The following is a 23,183-nucleotide window of genomic DNA, read 5'->3' as shown; positions in this document are numbered from 1 at the left end:
GTTTGCGGGAGTCCGGACCGCTCTCAAGCCCGCTGCTGACCGCCCTGACCCACCAAAAAAACCTCCCCACTCCCGTGCACGCTCACGCCTCGCGCCAGCTGCTCGCATTCATGCCGCTTTAGAGCGTGCCGCTCCGCATTGAAGAGGCTCAGGGTGGACGCGACCTCTCACTGCCTCCGCCATTGAAGTGGGCCGCCGGCCAAGGGCGTCGTCCTCTGCACGCCCGACTGAACATGTCTCCTCGCCGCATTCATACGCCCCCATTAACCCCGTGTGAACTCCGAGAAACCTACTCCGGCCACACGTCGTTCATGAGCGGGCCGACATTTAAACGCAACACCGATCGAGTTCCTACCGTCCGCCCTCTATTTAAATGAGGGCAGACGCCATGCAAGAACCATACCCCTCCGCCACTCCCCCAATCTCCTCCTCCATCACTCTTCCGATGGCTTCCGAAGAGAAGTTCTCTGGCATACAAGCCGGCTGGGTGGCCCACCGAGCCCATCGAATACAAGCGAGACAGCTCGCTGCTCCACCTCCCACGCCTCACCCGATGGAGCAAGTTGTTGCCTCAAGCCGCCGCATGGTTCAGCAATTCACCGCTCCAGGCCCACTCGATGAGGAGTGCTAGTTGCTCCACACCGGCACGGCAGGGAGCATGACGACACGGGCGTCATCGCTGTCGTCGACGACCACGCCCCCTGTGTCTGCGGCCTCGTCTCCCGTGCTTGCGATCGTGCCTCTCGTGCATGCGACTGCGCCAAGGCAGAAGCCGGGTGCGCGGATAGCGATTAGTCGGTGGCCGGCGCCTCCGCATCCATCACCATCATCGAGGACAAGTAGAACACGGGAGTCCACCTTGGGTCCCACGAAGGCCACCGCCTAAGCGACACCGACATACACAACCAGTGTCTTGCCCGGTTCTTCTCTTTCGAGGACCTCTGTCGATCCCACATGGGCTTGACGGAAGCAGAGGCGCCGCCTTCACCTCCCGCTGAAGCATCAGCCGGGGGTTCCACTCCGATGTGTAGTGGGGAAGCGAGCCGTTCTTTGCGCTGAAGCATATGCCTCCAGGGATCCCAGCAGTTGGGTGATCGGGTTGCCGGACATGAGGAAAACAAAGGAATCCGCGGGCGGTGATTTAGATTAGGTATTAATTATACCTTTAAAGTCAGACTAGCGCCGCAGATGTAAATATACTGAAATCCATCATGTTTATACGTAAATTTGCCTTTTTTATATGAAATTCGTCATGTTTGCGGCCGTGTTTGTATGAATTTAGTCCGGTTGGTTTGAATTGTGAAAATGCATCCGTCCAGTGTTGGATGGCTGCCTTCGCATCCATGTCCACAGACTGGTCTCTCTTGTTCGCGGATGAATGCGGAAGGTTTTTTTGCATGTTGCCGTTGAAAATACCCTTAAGACCAGGCAAGAAAATTCCAGAGCTTGATGTAACGCAACACACGCCTGATCGACTCCACTGATGCACGTACGCCGAATTGCTCCACCTCTTCCCTAGCTAGCAACATGTATGCAGACGCAAGCTGATCACTCATGTCACCTAAGTCCCCGCATTCACACTCGCCCACTTACGACGCAGGTTACCTAGTAGGATTACAGCGCGCGCCACGATGAACTGCGGGTCGGAGAGGAGGTAGCGCCATGATCGGCAGACGGTGCGGAAACGGCCGACTGATTTGATCGGGAGGCGCAGCAGGATCTCCTCCAGCACGTCCGGCGGCAGCTCGGCGCTGGTGGTCACGGCGGCGACGTCGCCTGATGGGTTGCTCCCCGGCTCCATCGGTCGATCGCGGGGCGCGCTCCTGCTGGTAGATCTGATCGCCGGAAGTATCGGGTGATCTGTTGGTTTTGGGATGTCCGAACGGGGGAAATATTCTGTAGAGCTTAGGGAAACAATTCGGGTCCGTGTATATAGCAACGACCCAAACATCAGACCATGCAGCAATATGTTTTTTAGGGGAATGCAGCAATATGTACATCTTTTTTTTACGGGATAGCAATATGTTTTTTTTTAACTACATCTTCATGTCCAACCAGTTATTTTCTTCATATATCACAGCCCAATCTCAGCCAGAGATTGACAGACGCACCAAAGACGGCTCATAAAGACGAACCAAAGATTGACAGACACCCCTCATATGGGCCGGCCGTCTCCAGTTTTTTTCCTTTCAGTTTTTTTTCATATTTTTCTTTTCTATTTACCTTTATCATTATCTTTTTTTCTTCTTTTTTATTTTAATTTTTTTCTCTTTCAAAATTTAAAATTTTTAACATCTTTCAAATTCATGAACATCTTTTTAAACTGTGAAAAGTTTTTGAAATAATGAACATTATGCAAATACATGAATATTTGTAGAAATTGTGGATATTTATTAAATTCATGATTTTTTTTATAAATTCGTGAATATTCTCTTAAATAGTGCACATTTTTTGAATTCGTGAATGTTTTTTTATGAAATCATGAACATTTTTTAATTCAAGAACAACTTTACGGAATAATTAATAATTTTTAAATTCATGAAGATTTTTTAAAAAAAATAACATTCTCTTAAATCGAGAACATTTTTCGAACTTGTGATTTGTTTTTAAAATCATGACATTTTTTAAGTCATGCACATTTTTAAAAATTCTTGAACTATTCGTGAAAATTCTTTAAAAGCATGATCATTATCTAAATTGTCGAAAAAAATTCTAAATTTGCTACCTTTTTTAAGTTTCAAACATTTTGATATCCCAAATTATTAAAAAAATAAAGCACGAAGAAAAACAAAAGGAAATAACAGGGGGTGTCCCAGCCTGCAAATGGGCCAAACCGAAACGGCATGAGGGCGCGCCTAGTTTCTGGTGCGCGCGTGGCCGAATAGGGGTGCCCTTATGTCTCGCTTTTTTTAGAAACGCCTGTAACTTTATTTATACTCATAACAATTAGATGTACACTGATTTGGATCTAAAATTCAAAAAAATACAAAGTAACTTCTATGGCTAAGAACCACAATAGAATCTCTTGTAAACACTTTCTTCATGGTTTCAATCACTGCTCGAAGAAATACTCCAAAGACATCGGTAAAAAAGGCTGCAATTGAATTGGAGCAATGATGTTATCACTATTTCACCCGCACGAACATTATCAATAATGATATTTGAAAGGGCCTTCAGGCAACCATCAAAAAAAATAAGAAGCCTTGATCGATGAACATACTTGAACCGGGATCATCCCCTTGAAGTGCAGCCCGTCGAACCACTATATCCTTATCATGGTGTTGATGAAAGATTTTGCCTCCACAAAGAATCAAACTAGTAAAAAAATGAAACGATAATATAAACTCATTAGATCCAAATAATCGGATCCGCGCGGAACACTATGGCCTCGTTTCCTTTTTTTCATGTTTTTTATTTCATTTTACTTATTTTTTACTTCCATTTATACTTCCAATTATTTCAAATAAATAAATAACATAAAATATTTGTGTAAAATATTTGAAAAATGTTAACCAAGCATTTGATAATGTTGAATGTGTATAGAGAAAATGTTTCACATGTGTACAAAAAAAGGATACAAAAAAAGTTAATCAAGGATTTGAAACAAAACGTTAAAAAAGTATTTTTAAAATATTAATCAAGCATAAATATATATATAATATGTTTATAAAAACATGACCATGTATTAATTTTTTTAGTATTGTAGTGTATTCAAAACATGTTATATTTGTATTTGTAAAATGTTAATCAAGCATTTAAAAATATCAAATGTATATATAAACAATGTTGACCATGTATTAAAAAAATTAATATTGCATTTCAAAAAATGTTAATTAAGCATTTAAAAAATGTTAGATATGTATAGAAAAAATACGAAAATACTAACGCCCACACTTGTGGTAGTTTTGCAACTCGCCCACACGCGTGAATCATCGTCCAGTGCAGTTTGCACGAATCTTGACACATTGAATCAGAATTTGCATATCATGTAGGACGGGGCTGGTGTGTGGGTGTTGGAGAGTTTGCCCACACGTCCCGCACCACGCTGTTTGCCAGCTACGCTGTGTGGGCAAACTAGTTTCTACCCACACAGCCACCACCTAGTCCATGCGCGTGTGGGCGAACTGATTTTCGCCCACATGACACTCCTACGTTGTGGATGGCAACTGCAGACGTGAACGTGGAACTAGGGAAACATACGTGGCAATTGTGATTCTTTGTTAGACAGCAACTGTAGTTGCGCGTACGTGGCAACCAGATAAACACACATGGCAATTGTGATTAATCATACATGGCAACTATGGTTGGACCACACGTGGCAACTAGGTAAACGCAACTACTGTTTGACCATATGTGGTAAGTAGGTAATCACACACGGCAAATACGGTTTGATTACACGCGGCAACTACCATAAATTAGACATGTCGAACTATAGTTAACCAAAACGGATAAAGTTGCCATACTTTTACAACTACACTTGTTATGCCGGATAACTACATCTGCCATCCAGGATGGCAACTAAATCATCATCCCGCGGGTACCTAACGTAGTTGCGCCAGGACGTGTGAGCATTTTTGTTTTGTGCCACACGCACGGGGTGAAGATGAGTAGTACCTGTTGGGCGTGTGGCAGGAAGTAGTTGCGCCCACGTGTTTGGACAATTCTAATGTCCGCCCACACACAGCCCGTGTGGGCTGCCTCCTGTTTATGCCACACACGGTGTGTGGGAGCATGTCTAACATACCACACTTGTGGTGGATATCGGCGTCCAAAAAAATTAACCATATGTTAAAAAATGTTAAATTTATATACAAGAATGTCGACCATTTATTCGCAAAATGTTAAATATTGTATTTAAAAATGGTTAAATGTGTGTGGAAAAAATGTTGACCTCGTGTTAAATGTGTGTAAAAAAACTGCGCACAGGAAAATTTAGACCAATGTGTTCAAGAAATATTAATCAAGCAGTTGGGAAATGTTGAAAATGTGTATAAAAAAATGTTGCCCATGTATTATAAAATTATTAAACTGGTATTTGAAAATTGTTAAATATGTATTTTAAAAATGTTTTGGAGAAGAAACAAATAGAGGGAAAATCAAAAGAAAGAAAGAAAAATGAAAAGAATGAAAACAAAAAATCCAAAGAGATAAAGGCAAAAAAAAAAATGGAAGAACTGTGAAAAACTGAAGAATAAGAAAAAACAAAAAAAGTTGAAAACTAAGAATTAAAAAAAGACAAAAGGAAGGAAAATGAGAAAGAAATTAAAAACGAATGAAAATCAGGAAAGAAACAAATCAAAACTAAAACAAAAATGAAAAAACAAAGTTTAACTACAAAAAAACAAAAGAAAACCAGAGAAGAAATAAGAAAACCAAACAAAGAAAAAAAGAAATGAAAAAAGAAAATAAGTAGAATTAAGAAAAATAGGGTCTTTTCCCTCAAGTAAGTTTGGCGCGATGGCTAGCTCGCCTAGCTCTGCCTTTTTTTTGAGGTAAAACTAGGGATTTTATTCAAAGTTCAGCACGGAAGGAATACAAATAATACTCCGAAGGATCCCTAGCCACATGTGGCGACCCGACGGGGGCGACCACGCTGCCATAGCCAAAGCATGCGCCTCAAAGTTCGACTCCCTTCTCTCAAAATAGAAACTAATCTTTACAAAATCATTCATCCTCTCATTAATCTCTCTAAGCAGAAAATCATTAGATGAGCTAGCACCTCGCTTGATATCTGTAACGACTTGCATACAATCCGAGGCTATTATCGCATTTGAAATATTGAGATCCTTGGCCAGAACAACAGCTTCGTTCCATGCATGGGCTTCAAGGCTTGGTGCATCGACTAGTCCGTCAAGAACAATTGCCGAAGCTCCCAGATAATTTTCAAATCTGTCTCTGCACACTGCCGCTGCCGCCCCTGTGGTTCCTCGGCGAGAAATAGCGCCATCCACATTTATCTTCACACACGCATCATCATCAGGTGGCCGCCATCTTGATGGATTCTGCTGGATAGCAGGACTCGTTGTGGTCGTTCTTCCAACATTTGCCACTTCAAGTTCATCAAGATATCGATTGACGAAACTGAAAGTTGATAGTGGACTTTGATACTCATTGTCATGAATAGCTTTCCGCCGAGCCCACCATATAGCCCACATCGTGACAAGGATCTTAGCAAGATCATGCTGATTTGTGGTCTCAAACAGCCAAAATATCCATAGCCTCGCATCATCAGTTCTGTTGGATAGCATATGTTCAAGGACATCTTCATCACTCAAAGCCCAAACGCACCTGGCCATGCGACAATCGAACAGAGAATCCCGCCATGAGTCCACTTCTTCGTTGCATATTGAACATGCCGGTGAGGTCGCCATCTTTCGCCTGTGGCGTACTATCCCCGTTGGCAGTGACATTTGAGCCAACCTCCAGACAAACACTCTTACTTTCGATGGGATTTTAACTTTCCAAATCTGAGACCATGCTTTCTTCTCTGCCTCCTTGTTGGAGTTGCTCGCACGGTGTTCTAGCCACTCCTCCCGCTGATGTTTGATACCTGAGATCATCTTGTACGCAGACCGTACAGAAAAAACACCTCGCTTATCATAGTGCCAAGCTCAAAAATCTTGCTGCACTCGAAAGCTAAGTGGGATATTCATAATCACAACGACATCCGGCTTCACAAAGTGCTACATGAGGACTGATCTGTTCCATGTCCGTGATGTCGGATCAATGAGCTCCGAGACAACTTGAGGAGGATCAGGGGAGATCGAACACAAAGGTTTTAATTTATAGTCCCTCGGCAGCCAATTCTCATGCCATATACTCATGTTCTCCCCCGAGCCGATCCTCTTTATTAAGCCCAATGCAAGCACATCTCGTCCTTCTACCAGTGATCGCCAGACCTGGGATGGATGAGCTCCCAAGGTCTCACCTCAAGAATGGTTCCATCCGGGAAGTATCTCGCCTTCAGTACTCTGGCACTTAGAGAGTTTGGCTCTTGAAGGATCCTCCACACCCGGCGTGCTAGTAATGCAATATTAAAAAGCTCAATATCGCGAAATCCCGTTCCTCCCATAAATTTTGGTTTGCACATTGTTTCCCAAGATACCCAAGCCGGCTTCCTCTGCCCTTGCTTGCTGCCCCACCAGAACTTCCTAAGAAGGTTTTGATGAAGCTATGTACTTAGGGTAGGGTCATGGATCTGCCCAACATACCCTCCCCAAGGACATCTCTACAAAGAATCAGAAGCAGTCGAAGAGAAACCATCATCCACTCGACCGTGAAGATGTGCTCACTCGACCACCTTGAAGACACTCGACTACCAGAAGATGATAAACCCTCCACTCTGCAACAGTCAGGACTTAAACCATAGCTTTATGGGCATTTACAACACTTTACTGCAGACTTTATCAGTAATGCCCCTCCTTTATGAGCATTGAACCTTGTGTAACGGAGGGGAGCTGGGGTCCTGGCGTACTCTATATAAGCCACCCCCTCCTCTGGGACAGGGGTTCGCACTTTCTATAATTCACACGCATATATTCAGTCGACCACCTCCGAGCTCCGAGACGTAGGGCTGTTACTTCCTCCGAGAAGGGCCTGAACTCGTAAAACTCGTGTGTACAACTCCTCCATAGCTAGGATCTTGCCTCTACATTCCTACCCCCCTATTCTACTGTCAGTCTTAGAACCACGACAGTTGGCGCCCACCGTGGGGCAGGTGTCTTAGCGACTTGTTGGAGAAGTTGCAATTTTTCTGATCCCCTTCATCATGGTTCCAGGCGGAGGTTTGGCTGAGGGCCGCGAGATCTGTCTCGGCGCGCTCGTGTTTGTCGCCGACGACTCCGCTTGGCTTCAGGAGGCACCACTCGACGCCGACGCGCTCCCCGCCCGCGGGGTGACGCACTTTCGCGCGTGCGTCCGCGACGTCCTCCTGCGGCAACCGTCGACCCAGTACCAGTCGACTCCAGCAGCTTTCCCCCTCCCTGCGACCCACCGGAACAAACGCTCCGGTCGGTCGAGGCTTCAGCGGTGGGTCAAGCATGCAGTGGCCCGCCAGTCGGCCACCCCTCAAGTCGCGACGATCGAGCCTGACGAAACTCTCTATGGCCCGTTCAATCTGTCGACTGGCTCTGTAGAGACCGCACCCGAGTGCGATAGCAGCGACCCGGTGGCGGAAGTCTTGATGGTCAATGGACCACGCAGCCCTCCTGGCTTCAACCGTGAAGACGGAGGCGACGGGAACGGCGATCCATCGCGCTTTCATGAGGAGTACCGCCCCGAACCCCTCTCCTCGCAGCAGAGGGAGGAACTTCGCCGCCGGAACATGGATGCATTGCATACTCCTATAGTCGGAGAAACCCCTGAGGCCCAGGCCTTGGAGCAGGCGCGCCTGGCCAACCTGGCTGAGCGCACTCGACTGGAGAACCTCCAGCACGCACTCGACGATCGCGCTCGACAACGTGCTTCTAAGTCCAGTCGACGCCATCTTTTTCCACCTCCGACTCAGGTATACCGAACACCGATCCAGAATCTAGCAGCTGCTGCCCGGATAGCAAAGTCGATCCAACCTTCCCAATCAGAAGTTGGCCGAGGTCTGGTGCAGATCAGAGCCTTGCTCCGGGCAGCGGGAGAGCAGAATACGGTCGTATCTCAGTCGCGGAATAGGATCCATAGCAGATCCGTGGTCGCAGACACAGTTCAGTCGGCCCATAGCCCAAGATCGCCCCCGAGGCGTGAGGGACGTGGAGATCGGCGTGATCAGTACAGAAACCAAGAGCAGTATGATCGCCATGCCGATCGCGATGATCGTCGTCGAGTGCCCACACCTCCTCCAAGGAATGGGTCATATGTGCCTCGGTCACATGAAGACAGACGCCCTCACAGTGTCGGACGAGGTATTCCAGTCGACCCCAGGGAGCCAGGCTTTGATGCGAGATCTATTCTCGTGCAGGGCTTGATCGACAGAAACAGATCTCACCGGGAGGGCCATGACAGAGATCCGCAAACCAGCAATAGGGTGCATGTCTGTGGTCCAGAGTGCTTCAGCAGAGCTATCAGAGCTGCGGTGATCCCCCCAATTTCAGGTTGGCGTCTGGAGTCAGTAAATTCACCGGAGAGTCCAAGCCTGACGCTTGGCTTGAAGACTACCGAGTGGCTGTCCAGATTGGTGGCGGCAATGATGAAGTGGCCATGAAACACCTTCCTCTGATGTTGGAGGGCTCGGCTAGAGCATGGCTGAATCAGTTAGCGCCTGGCAGCATCTATACTTGGGAAGATCTCACCCGAGTGTTTGTCAGAACATTCGAGGGCACTTGCAAACGGTCGGCAGGTTTGACAGAATTATAGTGTTGTGTTCAGAAACTGAATGAAACTTTGAGAGATTATATCCAGAGATGGATCACCCTACACCACACGGTAGAAGATGTGTCGGATCATCAGGCAATTTGTGCCTTTAAGGAAGGCGTCAGGTATTGGGAGTTGAATATGAAGTTCGGCCGGACAGGAAATATGACTCTGGCTCGAATGATGGAAATTGCCACCAAGTATGCCAATGGTGAAGAAGAAGAGCGACTCCGGAGTGGCAAGCACAAAGCAGTCGCCCATGAAGCCGGAGGAGGAAACTCCGGTCAGAAATAGAAGTGCAAGGCCGAGCTAGCTGCTCTGGGTGAAGCCTTGGCTGTGGTTCAAGGAAAGTTCAAGGGGAAGCCCAAAGGGCCGTGGAACCCCAATAAAGTAAAAGATCAAGATGGAAATGACGTGTTGGATATGTCGTGCCATATCCACACCAAAAAAGATGAAGAAGGTAATTTCATTTACCCGAAGCACACCACTCGGCGGTGTCGGCTCCTAATCCAGCAGTTCCGAGAGAAACAACCCAAGGAAAAGGAGAAGGAAGCAGACAAGGCTGTGGATGAGGGAGAGGATGATGATGGTTATGCCCACGTGAATTCCACTCTGATGATTTTTGCTGATGTTGAGAGCAAAAGTCGATTGAAAGTCATCAACAGGGAAGTGAACATGGTCGCTCCGGTGACACCCAGTTACTTGAAGTGGTCGCAGACTGCCATTACATTCGACCAGTTTGACCATCCAGTGCACATCGCCACCCCTGGGAGGCAAGCGCTAGTGGTAGACCCGGTGGTCAAAGGCACTCGACTGACAAAGGTCCTGATGGACGGTGGCAGTGGCCTAAACATACTGTATGCAGAGACGTTGAAGGGAATGGGCATTCCGATGTCCAGACTCAGTAAAAGCCATATGAGTTTCCATGGGGTCATTCCAGGCAAGAAGGCTGCATCCCTCGGTCAGATTGCGCTCGACGTGGTTTTCGATGATTCCAAAAATTACCGCAAAGAAAAGTTGACGTTTGAAGTTGTGGATTTCCAGAGAGCTTATTATGCAATTCTGGGCAGGCCAGCTTATGCACGATTTATGGCTCGACCATGTTACGTGTACCTCAAACTGAAGATGCCTGGTCCCAGAGGAGTGATCACTATCTCTGGTAACCGGAAGAAGGCAGAAGAATGCTTCCAGAAGGGCTCAAAGATCGCCGATGCCCAGATGGCCATGGTAGAATTGCAAGAATACCAGAAAAATGCAGATCCGAGTGACTTGCTGCGAGCCAAGAAGCCAGCCACAAATTCAGCATTCCAGTCGTCTGGTGAAACAAAGTCGATTCACATTCACCCAACAGATCCCAATGCAGCTCCGACTCACATTTCAACCACACTCGACTCCAAATAGGAAGAAGCGCTCGTCCAGTTCCTCCATGAGAACTGGGACATCTTTGCATGGAAGCCTTCTGACATGCCGGGTGTTCCCAGGGGACTGGCTGAGCATTGTTTGCGAGTCGACCCGAAGGTGAAACCAGTCAAAGAACATCTTCGACGGTCCGCCGTCCAGAAAAGAAAGGCAATCGGTGAAGAGGTGGCTCGGCTTTTGGCAGCTAAGTTTATCCGAGAGATTTACCACTCCGAGTGGTTAGCCAATGTTGTCATGGTCCCAAAGAAAGACGACTCACTTCGCATGTGCATTGATTTCAAGCATATCAATTGGGCCTGCCCGAAAGATCACTTCCCTCTCCCTCGCATCGATCAGATAGTCGACTCGATTGCAGGGTGCGAGCGTTTGTCCTTTTTGGACGCCTACTCCGGGTACCACCAGATCCGTCTGTACGGACCCAACGAAATAAAGACAGCCTTTATCACCCTATTTGGGTGCTTCTGTTATGTCACAATGCCATTCGGTTTGAAGAATGCCGGAGCCACATTCATGCGGATGATTCAGAAGTGCCTGCTCACTCAGATCAGTTGGAATGTGAAAGCATACATGGATGACATTGTGGTCAAGTCACGTAAAGGTTCCGACCTACTGACTGGCCTTGCTGAAACCTTTGCCAACCTCAGAAGGTATGATATCAAGCTCAATCCATCAAAGTGCACGTTTGGAGTTCCAGGAAAAAAGTTACTCGGTTTCCTTGTTTCCGAACGAGGAATCGATGCTAACCCAGAGAAAGTAGGCGCTATACTTCGAATGAAACGCCCTGTGCGTGTGCATGATGTCCAGAAGCTTACTGGTTGCTTGGCCGCCCTAAGTCGATTCATTTCTCACCTCGGCGAAAAGGCGCTACCTCTTTACCGACTGATGAAGAAATCAGATAAGTTCGAGTGGACCCCAGAAGCTGATGCAGCGTTTGCAGAGCTAAAAGCCCTACTTTCCACCCAGCCGGTGCTTGCTGCTCCAATCAGCAAAGAGCCTCTACTGCTTTATATAGCAGCCACTGGACAAGTCGTCAGTACAGTACTTACGGTCGAGCGGGAAGAAAAAGGAAAAGCTTATAAAGTTCAATGCCCAGTTTATTATATTTCTGAAGTCCTGACCCCGTCAAAGCAGAGATATCCTCATTATCAGAAGCTTGTCTATGGGATTTACATGACCACGAAGAAGGTTGCACACTATTTCTCGGATCACTCTGTTACAGTCATCAGCGACGCTCCATTGTCAGAGATTCTGCACAACAGAGATGCAACTGGTCGAGTGGCCAAATGGGCGATTGAACTCCTTCCCTTGGATATCAAGTTTGAGGCAAAGAAAGCTATCAAGTCCCAAGCAATAGCAGATTTCCTTGCCGAGTGGATCAAATAGCAACTGCTGACTCAAGTTCACTCTAAGCACTGGACCATGTTCTTTGACGGATCCAAGATGTTGAACGGTTCTGGTGCTGGGGTAGTTCTGGTATCCCCCCGAGGAGACAGGCTTAGATATGTCCTCCAGATTCACTTTGATTCCTCCAACAATGAAGCAGAATATGAAGCACTCCTGTATGGGTTGCGCATGGCCATCTCACTCGGCGTCCGTCGCCTCATGGTCTATGGCGACTCAGATTTGGTAGTTAATCAAGTGATGAAGGAGTGGGACATCAGAAGCCCAGCCATGACTGGTTACCGCAACGCGGTGAGAAAGCTTGAGAAGAAGTTTGAGGGGTTAGAACTCCACCACATACCCCGACTGAAAAATCAAGCAGCCGATGACTTGGCAAAGATAGGTTCCAAGAGAGAAGCCATTCCTAGCAATGTGTTTTTGGAGCATATTCACTCGCCGACAGTTCAGGAAGATCCCTTTACTGAGGAGCCCCGCAACCTAAGAGTGCCACAGATCCGACTGAAGTCGAGGTCCCAGCCGTGGTCGACCTGATCATGGAGGTTCTGGCCATTACTCCCGACTGGACGGTGCCCTACATTGCGTACATCCTCAGGAAAGAACTCCCAGAGGATGAAGAAGAGGCTCGACAGATCGTCCGTCCATCCAAGGCCTTTACTGTGATAAGAGGACAACTGTTCAGGGAAAGCGTGACTAGAGTCGGTCAGAAATGCATAACACTAGAAGAAGGTCGAATGATCCTCAATGACATCCATTCGGGGACCTGTGGTCATCATGCGTCCTCTCGGGCCATCGTGGCTAAAGCATACCGAGCTGGATTCTATTGGCTACGAGCAAATGAGATGGCGAAAGATATAGTCGACAGATGTGAAGGCTGCCAGTTTTACTCTGACATGTCTCACAAGCCAGCGTCAGCCCTGAAGACCATCCCCCTCATATGTCCCTTTGCTGTTTGGGGACTGGATATGGTTGGACCACTGAGAACTGGCAAGAGCGGCTTCACTCATGCGCTCGTTGCAGTCGACAAGTTTACCAAATGGATCAAAGCTAAACCTATCAAGAACCTTGATGCTAGCACCGCTGTCAGTTTTATCAGAGAATTGACATTCAGATATGGAGTCCCACACAGCATCATCACGGACAATGGGTCGAACTTTGATTCCGATGAGTTCAGAGCTTTCTGTGCCTCTCAGGGCACTCGAGTCGACTATGCTTCAGTCGCTCACCCGCAGTCGAACGGACAAGCAGAAAGAGCCAATGGCCTAATTCTCAAAGGACTGAAACCCCGACTGATGCATGATCTCAAACACGCAGCAGGCGCTTGTGTTGATGAACTTTCGTCAGTTCTGTGGGGTTTAAGGACAACTCCTAATCGGTCGACTGGACAAACTCCTTTCTTCTTAGTCTATGGAGCCGAAGCTGTTCTGCCAAGTGACCTGCTCCACAACGCACCCCGAGTCGAGATCTTCCCCGAAGAAGAAGCAGAACAGGCCCGGCAAGATTCAGTCGATCTCTTAGAGGAGGAAAGAGAGATGGCCTTGATCCGGTCGACCATTTATCAGCAAGACTTACGTCAATTCCACGCCAGAAATGTAAGGGGTCGAGCCTTTCAAGAAGGAGACCTGGTTCTCCGAGTGGATCAACAGAAACCGCACAAGCTTGCCCCAACTTGGGAGGGCCCCTTCATCATCACCAAAGTTCTCCACAACGGAGCATACCATCTTTATAGTATTGAGCATCAGAAAGACGAGCCACGAGCTTGGAACGCGGAGCTGCTCCGCCCCTTTTATACTTAAGCACTCGTTCGAATAAAATGTAATAAGAAACACCTTTGTAATTTGTTTATCAAAGACAAGAGCTTATGGTTCTATCATTCGATTGTTGTGTTCTTATGTACTTCTGAAATCCCCTAGTGGGTGGGCTTAGTTGCGAATCCGTTTCGCCTAAGTTCGAAAGAAAATCCTACCGAGTGGAGAGCAATCATCCCACTCGGAGGCTTAGCTGCAGTCCAGTACTCGCCTAAGTTTGAAAAATCCTACCGAGTGGAGAGCAATCCTCCCACTCGGGGGCTTAGCTGCAGTCCAGTACTCGCCTAAGTTCTCCCACTAGGAGGCTTAACTGCAGTCCAGTACTCGCCTAAGTTTGAAAAATCCTACCGAGTGGAGAGCAATCCTCCCACTCAGGGGCTTAGCTACAGTCCAGTACTCGCCTAAGTTCTCTCACTAAGAGACTTAGCTGCAGTCCAGTACTCGCCTAAGTTTGAAAAAATCCTACCGAGTGGAGAGCAATCCTCCCACTCGGGGGCTTAGCTGCAGTCCAGTACTCGCCTAAGTTCTCTCACTAGGAGGCTTAGCTGCGGTCCAGTACTCGCCCAGGTTTGAAAAAATCTTACCGAGTGGAGAGCAGTCCTCCCACTCAGGGGTCTTAGCTGTAGTCCAGTACCCGCCTAAGTCCGAAGCATACCCCCATCCGCAAGGACGACGAGGTGCAGGTCGACTGCAACCTTCTCCTTCGGAGCTACGGCACAAGTACAACGTACGCTCCATCCCTATCCGCGAGGACGACGAGGTGCAGGTTGACTGCAATCTTCTTCTTCGCTCCATCCCTACCCGCAAGGACGACGAAGCGCAGGTCGACTGGAGCCGCCACCTCAGAGCTTCGTCTCCAGCGCAAAGACTATTCCAAGCAGTGAGCGAAGTCCATTCGAAGGCAAACACAAGCACATTTGGAGATAAACCAAATTCAGATAAATCCTAAAAGTTCCAAGCAGCAAATCAAAAGTACTTGGGCACCATGCCCGAAGGAGTTCAACGGTTACAGCAATCACTCAGCATTCCGAGGCAAACTGAAAGCAGATTCAAGTTTCATAAGTTTGTTCACTCGGCCGAAGGAGGGCTGGCAGGCTCCACGAATGAGTCCAGATCGATCCCATCAGCGATCCGAGTGGCGGCAGCAATGAAAGTCTCCATGAAGGACTGGAAGTCATGCTTTTTAGTGTTAGCGACTTTGATCGCAGCCAGCTTGTCTTCACGAGCCTCCTTGCAATGGACTCGCACCAAGGACAGCGCCACGTCAGCACCACACCGGGCGGAGGATTTCTTCCATTCTTGCACTCGGTCAGGGATCTCGTTCAGTCGAGTCATCAAGGATTCCAGGTCATTTTGGAGCGTCGCCCTCGGCCAAAGCGATGAGTCGATTCGGGAGACTACCTCCTTCAGGCGCACGAGGTAGCTTGTGGCGCTGGCGATATGGGACTCCAGTCGGAGCACGTTCATTGCAGTTTCGTCGCAGACTGGAGAAGCGATAGGGTCCAGACCCGTCTCGACCCTTCCAGTTTCCTCGTAGAAGTCTTGGCAGAATTCTGCAGCCAAAAATTAGTCAATCGACCGAGCAAGATCCGATCGCAAGTATCAACACAGTCGGATTAGAAGAAATACCTTCCAGCGTGAGATAAAGCTTCTTGGCAAGAGTCCTCAGATAAGCTTCCGTGTCATTCCTCTTGCGGATCGCAGACTCCAACTTTTCATTCAGGACGACCTTGTCCTTCTTTAGACTGGTCACTTCGCGGTTAGCTTCATTAAAACAAGATTTCAGTTTGTTCACCTCCCTTTCCAGCGTTCCGATTGAAGCAAGCTTCTGGTCTGCGAGAGCAGTTTTATCTTGGGCTGCTTTTTGCGCGGCGGCGAGGTCCGAGTCCTTCTTCTCCAGAGCCAACTTCATTTTCTCTACAAAAGAAACAATCGAATCAAAGAAGAGATCAAAGAAATATATTGAAAGTCAGTCGACAGTCAGTTACCTTCCATACCAGCGGCTTCGCCTTGAGCTTTCTTCAGATTCTGTTGGGCTAATTCCAAGTCGAGGTTGAGTTGCCTATGCTTCTCCTCAAGTTTAGCGAACTTAGAAATAAGAGTACAAGACTTCTGCAGAAGGCAAAAGACGGATCAGTCGATAAGATCTAAGGTTGTTTACTTCCGAGTGAATAAAACCTAAAGAAGTTCGCTTAGACCCCAGCCAACTGCACATAGTCGACTGCGGTCTCAGGGGCTACACCCAGCGGGTGCACTTGGCGTGCCCCCGCTGACTAAGACTCAACTTGACCGGTCTGCCCGGACCAAAAAAAAGCTGTTCAGACCACAGTCGACTGCTACACCCAGTGGGTGCACTTGGCGTGCCCCCACCGGTTCGGATCCTACTCGACCGGTCCGCCTGAGTCGAGTGTAAGGAGTAAAAAGAAAGGAAAGTAGAACTCAGACCCCAGTCGACTGCCAGCAGTCGACCGCGGTCTCGGTGACTACACCCAGTGGGTGCACTTAGCGTGCCCCCACCGGTTCAGATCCCACTCGCCCAGACCGAGTGGAAGAACGAAACTACCAAAAACAACAAAACACCCAGCGGGTACTCTAATACGACGCAAACAACAGCAGATTGTGTAGAAGAAGATTTTCGAGTAACATTTCCTCATAGAGCAAAAACAGTCGGAAAGTCTACTCACCTGGACATTGGCCCGAAGAGCAGCACTGGCGTCGTAGGCAGCCTGACTGTTCTCATGCACCATCTTCACCTGCTCCATCATCATGTCAGCCTGTCGGATGGCTTCCGCAGCCGCTTCCGACTGGTTGTCCGGGACGGGATAGCTGGTGAAAAAGTGAGCAGACGACCCAGGTGCGGCGGCTTGGAGCTCCATGGTGTGGAGTTGGACGACTGAAGTAATCACAGGCGCAGTCGGCGGTGTGGGGTGCTCACTCGACAAGGGTGCAGCGAAGGTCATAGAGGCCCTGCCCGCGTCTTTAGGTTGACGGACGGGAGGTGTCGTTGTGGGTTCTTGCCGAGACATCCTACCAGCTGCTACCTTCTTGCTCTTCATGGGCTTAAGAGCCACATCTTCATCGTCATCTGGAAGATCGATGACGTTGGGTAGAGCTGCAAGGCAGATCATTCGACCCCAAGTGAACCACTAGAACGCAATCGACCAAAGAATCAAGAACAAAATCGCAAGTGTTTATACCTGGGTTGGAGGTTACCGCATCTTCCATCTCCTCGTCCCGGTACTGGAGAGAAGAGGTTCCTGACGTAGCAGCACTGCAAAGACCCACATTCAATTGGTTATGTCTGGTTAATCGAGTCGACGAAAAGGACAAGTCAGATGATTACCCGGAGATAGTAGGGACGGTCACTTTGATCCTGGGCAAAGCTTTTGGCAGTTTGGAGGAGGTGGCTTTCGGTGCTTTCGGCGCTGGAGGCGGCACAACTTTGGACTGCTTTGGAGCCTTCTCAGTCGGCGTTGGGGAAGACGTCCTGGGACGCTTCGAAGACTGTCCAATCGGCACGGCCACCAATTCAGGAGCGCTCACCGGGTTGTGAGCGTGTTTGGATCTCCTCTCCCTGCGAGGAGGCGAGTCGACTTCTTCGTCATCAGTCGATTCGTCGCTCTCCTCGTCCTCCTCGACATCCGAGTGCCCCTCGCCGCTCTCGCCCCCGCTCGCTTCTTCCTCAACGTCTTGTTCCTGCACTCCATTGGGCATTGAGTACATGTCGATGAGGGCCTGAAAAGACAACGATCAAAGGAAATTCAGTCGACCATAAACAAGATGTCACACGGTGAATCGGAAAGATACTTGATAAAACAGAATTATACCTGCTCCGGCTGGTGCGAGTTGTCGAATGGAATCACCCTCCTAGACCCTCGAGGGTTGTCTTTGTTGCTGGTGATCCCCATCAATCACTTCTCCAAGGTATCCTCGCTGACATCCTCCGGGTGGATCCGAGTGGAATCCTCGAGCCCAGAGTACATCCACATCGGATGATCACGCGCCTGAAGCGGTTGGATGCGTCGACCGAGAAAGACCTCCAGCAGGTCCATCCCGGTCACCCCGTCGCGGACGAGTTGGACGACCCGCTCGACCAGCACCTTGACCAGCGCCTTCTCTTCTGGAACTACCTTCAGGGGGGCGGGCTTCTCCAATCGAGCCAAGGAAAAGGGAGGAAGTCCAGTCGACTGACCCGGGGTCGGCTGATCCTTGCAGTAGAACCAAGTCGACTGCCAGCCCCAGACCGAGTCGGGAAGGATCATGGCTGGGAAGGTACTCTTGCTCCTCATCTAGATCCCCAGACCCCCGCACATCTGGATCACTTCTGTCCTCTCGTCACTCGGATTGGCCTTTTTGACCGACTGGGAGCGGCAGGTGAAGATGTGTTTGAAAGACCCCAGTGCGGTCGACAGCCCAAGAAATTTTCACACATCGACATGAAAGTGGCCAGATAGACTATGGTGTTTGGAGTGAAATGGTGAAGTTGAGCCCCAAATAAGTTCAAAAAACCCCGGAAGAAAGGATGGGGAGGCAGTGAGAATCCGCGATATACGTGGGTGGCGAGGAGAACACACTCACCCTCCCTTGGCTGCGGCTCGGTTTCGTTCCCCGGGAGCCGTGCCGACTTGTGGGGGATCAGTACCCCCTCCACCAGGTCGTCGAGGTCGTCCTGGGTGATTGTTGAGCGGATCCAGTCGCCCTGGATCCAGCCCGGCGGCAGGCCGGATCTCGATGAGGATCCACCCCGGCTGGTCCGCTTGCCCTTCGCCTTCGCGGTCGCCTTCTTCGCGCGCTCCAGCGCCATCGTCTTCTCTTTCCCCATGGCGACGGGTCAAGCTCGAGCGAGAGTCTGGCGACGAGGGCGGAAGCGAGCGTGGAGGAGAGATCGGGAGAAGAAGAAGAGAGAATGGGAGCGCACGGGGCAGAGGCCTGGCCTAGGGCCTTTTATAAGGTCATCCCCCGAGTGACTGACTGGTGGACCCAAATGATCTAAACAAATCCCGCAACAGTCGCGCGCGCAGTACGTGGCGAAAAAGGTGGCACGGGGATCGAGGGGACTTTCCTAATCCGTCCCGATAACCTCGGTTCCATCCGTCTGGCGCACTTCCCAAAATTCGAATCCTGCGAAATCCGCGGAGAGCAGAGCAACCTGTCAGACTGAAGACAAACATCCTCTACATCATCATTCGGAATTCTACCGTGAAAATTCACTCGACAAAAACCAAGAATGGACTAAGGCGACTGAGAAAGGAGTCGACGTCGTCACCTCAACCCATTGTTCCAGAACAAGATATACTCATGGCACAAAGAATGGGTCGGAAGTGTTCCCAACTCCTTCCTCACTCAAACCCTGATCCATTCGGGGGCTAATGATGAAGCTATGTACTTAGGGTAGGGTCATGGATCTGCCCAACATACCCTCCCCAAGGACATCTCAACAAAGAATCAGAAGCAGTCGAAGAGAAACCATCATCCACTCGACCGTGAAGATGTGCTCACTCGACCACCTTGAAGACACTCGACCACCAGAAGATGATAAACCCTCCACTCTGCAATGGTCAGGACTTAAACCATAGCTTTATGGGCATTTACAACACTTTACTGCGGACGTTATCAGTAACGCCCCTCCTTTATGAGCATTGAACCTTGTGTAACGGAGGGGAGCTGGGGTCCTGGCGTACTCTATATAAGCCACCCCCTCCTCTTGGACAGGGGTTCGCACTTTCTGTAATTCACACGCATATATTCAGTCGACCGCCTCCGAGCTCCGAGACGTAGGGCTGTTACTTCCTCCGAGAAGGGCCTGAACTCGTAAAACTCGTGTGTACAACTCCTCCATAGCTAGGATCTTGCCTGTACATTCCTACCCCCCTATTCTACTGTCAGTCTTAGAACCACGACAGGTTGTTTATATGCTCACATAGACCCCGCGGTAGCTTAAATCACGCCATAGCATACGTTGGTATTGCTTGAGCGACAGATTTAGTGAGGACTTCCTTCCCTCCCGCAGACAAGCACTTCTCCATCCAACCTTGGATATGCTTCCAAATTCTATCCTTAAGATATTTAAAACATCCTTCCTTAGCTCTACCAACATCACTTGGTAAGCCCAAATATTTCTCAGACAACGCCTCATTATGAACATCCAGCATGTTTTTAACTTCCAACTGGATTGCCTCAGACACTCCCTTGCTGAAATAAATAGATGATCTATCCATATTTATGCGCTGTCCTGAAGCATCACAATACAGTTTCAGCAACTCATTCACCTTGGCTGCACATTCAGTCGTTGCTTCAAAAAATAAGAGGTTATCGTCGGCAAACAACAAATGGCTCACTGCAGGTGCAGATGCCGCTACTGAGAGGCCCCTCACCCCAACTCCCTGTGCTTTCAATAAACATGAGAGCCCTTCTGCTGCCAAGACAAAAAGATATGGGGATATTGGGTCCCCCTGTCGCACACCTCGGGAGGGCCTGAAATCATCTAACCTTCCACCATTAAACAACACAGAGAATGAAACTAATGAAACGCACCTCATCACCGCTTCCGTGAACACGGGACTGATACCCAATTTGAGCATGACAGCTTTAAGATAAGGCCATTCTAGCCTATCATACACCTTCATCATATCGAGCTTCAACGCACAGAACCGATTATACTTGATCTTCCTTGACTTCATGTAATGGAGACACTCATATGCCGTTATAAAGTTATCAGTTATAAGACGGCCAGTGACGAAAGCGGATTGTTCTTCGGAGATCACCTCGGGGAGGATTACTTTCAGCCTGTTGGCTAAGACCTTTGACGCAATCTTATAGATGAAGTTGCAAAGACTTATAGGCCGAAACTGTCCTAGCATTTTCGAAGTTGCAATCTTGGGAATTAGAACGATGAACATATTGTTAATATCCTTCGGTGAGTCCTCTCCACTCAGCACCCTCTTAATCATGCCTGTTATCTCATCTCCACAAAGCTCCCAGTGCCTCTAGAAAAAATGTGACGGAAAACCATCAGGACTGGGAGCCTTGGTTGGGAACATCTGAAAAAGTGCCTCCTTTATCTCCTCATTCGTATAAGGCACATTAAGCTGAGTATTCATATCCCCATTAATTCTCACAGGGATGTGAGATAGCACCTCCTCTATGCCAATAGTACCCTCTAAGTTGTATAGGTTCTTATAGAAATCCGTTGCCATACCTGCCACCTCCTCTGGATCCGAACTCATATAGCCGTCCGGTCGCTGAAACTGAACTATTCTGTTCTTCGCCCTCCTTGCACTTGCTTTCTTCTGGAAATATTGTGTATTACTGTCTCCTTCCGAGAGCCATTTGATGCGTGAGCGCTGTCTCATCATGATTACTTCTTTGTATGATAGCTCCACCATCATGTCTTGAACCATCTTCTCCTCAAGGCTCGGAGCAACATGGTCCGGCGTAGCTCTTAGAGCTGCTAGTTTCAACCGGAGCTCCCTCAGCTCCTGGCGAACAGACCCAAAGGTCCTTCGTCCCGATGATTTCAGCTGTGTTGCTATCGTACTAAGTTTGGCCCAAAGCATTGCAGCCATAGTAGCTGGCTGCTGTTCCATCCAGATTTGCTCAATGTGAGTTTTAAAGCTCGGCTCCCTCTCCCACATACATTCATACCTGAAAGGTCTCCTCATGGCCAGTCATACCTCACTTGTATCAAGCTCATTGCTCAACAGAATAGGACTATGATATGATTTTCCCGCCGTCAAGTGCTCCAAAGTGGCAAAAGGAAACATTGATGACCATGTCGGGCTCGCCAGTGCATGGTCCAACCAAACACGACAGAAATCACCGCCCACAATCCGTTTTTCAACAGTCCAATCTAGTCCCTTGTATCCCAAGTCTGCAAGTTCGCAAACATCCACCGCCTCTCTGAAACCAGCAATCTGAGCAGCATCTCACTCATTAGGTCCAAACTGCTCCTCCAGCCTCAGGATCTCGTTGAAATCGCCAATGCAAACCCAAGGCAGTGAATTCTCTCCACGTAGGAATTTCATAGTGTCCCACGTTTTATATCTTAAGCTCCTATTAGCAGCCCCATAGAAGCATGAGAGCCGCCAAGGGTCCTTCCCTGGTTCCATCACCACCAAGTCGATGTGATACTACAAGAAAGTTTTTATTTCAACATTAACATTGTTCTTCCAGTACATGCATAAGCCTCCACTCCTCCCACTACTACCTACTCCAAAGCTACTATCAAAACCTAGTCTACCCGCCAAGCCTTCCACCCGGTACTTTTTGCAATTTGCGTCTCCACAATACATAGTACCATCGCGCACACGCCTCCACGAGATCGTGGAGCTCACGAACCGTCATGGGATCACCAATTCCACGACAGTTCCAACATAAGGTCTTCATTGTGCTCGGCGGTCCTCCTCACGGGAGGCCGCCGCTATTACATCCAGGTCGTCCGTCTCCTCCCCCCCCCCATCTTGCTTCCTCCTCTTGACCACTTGATTCTTCTCTGGTGTAGATACCACTGCCTTCTTGTTTGCTTCTAAAGTAGACCCCTCAATCATGAGCACATTCCCCGCAACCCTGCCAGCAAGATTGGGCACCTGTTGTCCCCTGATCACGAGTGTGCCATCCGCAGACACGAGGCGCTTGTGAACCCCCTTCTCTTCTCCCTCATTCCGTTCTGCCTCCTCATCTCCACTCCCGTTGTATTGGACACCCCATCCTCCCGGCCTGCCCCTGCCGGCCCTCCCCTACCTCCGGCTACTCCTGCACATTTTCCACCTCTACCTCCTCTATCACCTCTTCCTCCCATCCTTCTATTGGGGAACGTTGTAATTTCAAAAAATTTCCTACACACATGCAAGATCATGGTGATGCATAGCAACGAGAGGGGAGAGTGTTGTCCACATACCCTCGTAGACCAAAAGCGGAAGACTTAGCACAATGCGGTTGATGTAGTCGTACGTCTTCACGATCGGACCGATCAAGTACCGAACGCACGGCACCTCCGAGTTCTGCAGACGTTCAACTCGATGACGTCCCTCGAACTCCGATCCAGCCGAGTGTTGAGGGAGAGTTTCGTCAACACGACGGCGTGGTGACGATGATGATGTTCTACCGACGCAGGGCTTCGCCTAAGCACCACTACGATATGATCGAGGTGGATTATGGTGGAGGGGGGCACCGCACACGGCTAAGAGATCAAGAGATCAATCGTCGGTATCTCAATAC

This window comes from Triticum urartu, chromosome 7A (assembly GCF_056163025.1).
Source record: "Triticum urartu cultivar PI428250 chromosome 7A, HENAU_Tu73, whole genome shotgun sequence".
NCBI classification, from domain to species: domain Eukaryota; kingdom Viridiplantae; phylum Streptophyta; class Magnoliopsida; order Poales; family Poaceae; genus Triticum; species Triticum urartu.
This window is presented reverse-complemented; position numbering follows the sequence as displayed.